We start from the raw sequence: 1644 nt of genomic DNA, 5'->3' as shown, positions 1-1644 counted from the left end.
TTTCCTGGTGTTACTCAGATAAATGTAGCCATTTTATCAGTGTGCTCAATTTCCCCCAAATCAGAAAGCAAATTACTAGGAATATACTGCTCATAACCATGTGCTAGCTCTCATATGAGAAAAAAGATGCATATAAATACACTATTCAGAAGAACAGGTGGAGAGCAGAATTATTTCCAATGGAAGCAGCACAGTGGGCAGTGTGTTGTGATAGGTGAGCAGCTGGGTGTGAAAGGCTCGGGGAGAGCTGGGACTGCACTGCAGGGCCAGGGGATGGAAATCTTGGAGCTTTCCAAACCAGCAAGGGCAAGAGGAGTGGGAAGGGGGAGCAGGTGACTGGGGAAGACGCTGGTCGTGTGCACAGAGCGGAGTCCAGGCTCACCACTCCCCAGCTGAGTCACGGCTCCAGCAAGTGTGAGGCAGCCAGCAGTGCCGCTGCAGTGTGAGCACACTTGGGGAGGACGGGAGTCCTGCCCTGAATATGAAGCGTGAAATCCATGTCCAAAAAAAATTTCAAATAGTGCATAATGTAAGCGTTCGATAGGTCTTCTAACCAGGGATCTAGCGTAGAGAGCATTAAATTAAACATTAGGTGACTTAGCATGCTGTACAAGAAAGCCTGGGAAATGAGAAATGCAGGGATAGATTGCATTATTTATAGTTTCATTTTTTCCCCAGTTTTGAACACCTAAGAAAGAATAAGCGTATGCAGTGCTAAGAGGGGGACACAGTGTGGCCAGACTCTGAATTTGCAACAGCTGCCTGCTATTCCTGCCTGGTCTTTTTACATGGATTTCTCCATCCAGCCTCTCACTCCTGCTACTTTCCACCTGCAGCCAGAAACCCTGCCAAGCCCACTCCACACCAGGCTGGAGACCCAAGGCAGGGCATCACCTACTCCATCCTCCACCCCAGGAGTGCCAGAGTGGTTTGGGAGCCATGCAACCCAGCTCCCCCACGGCAGAGAGTAGCCCCAGTTGTCTGGTGCTCAGAGAGGGTGGAATCACCCCGAATTTGCCTTCAGTCTCAATGATGATCCAAAGCACTCATCCGCTTCAGCTTCTCATGACTGCCCACGGACCCGAGGGCCTTGAGCAGGGTCATGGAGCCTGGAGCATGGGGCTTTCCCACAGCCTTGTAACAGCAGAAAGCAGGACCAAGCCACACTGGAACTGAGTTTGACAACTTGTTACCTTGAAGGATGATGTTTTACTTCTATCTCAACACTTTCTGCTAAAAAAAATATTATATACATTCATGCACCAGGCCTCAGACCACCAAAAACTGCAGCTAAGCAGTACCATTTGCCACAAGGCTTTCAGTTCAGAGCATCCTGCTCTGTCTCAGCAATGTAATCAGTTGCTTGGGATATGAAGGGGCAGTCTCATGACGTGGAGGGGGTTGGAAAATGTTAGCTAGCACTCCTGTCAGACCTCGCAGGGAAAGGCATGCTTTGCATCTTCCTCAGAACCTAATTTAAAACACGAGGATGCATTGAAAAAAACTTCTTTGGAAGATTTTAAAGAACAGCATGAACTAAAAAAGCAGCTGCCAAAATTAATTTCCAGCATTAAAAATCAGCACTGATGAGAGCCGTCTTAGATCAAATAATTTATTTAGTAATTCCATGTAAACACTTCAGAT

This window comes from Ciconia boyciana, chromosome 9 (assembly GCF_034638445.1).
Source record: "Ciconia boyciana chromosome 9, ASM3463844v1, whole genome shotgun sequence".
Classification (NCBI taxonomy): Eukaryota; Metazoa; Chordata; class Aves; order Ciconiiformes; family Ciconiidae; genus Ciconia; species Ciconia boyciana.
This window is presented reverse-complemented; position numbering follows the sequence as displayed.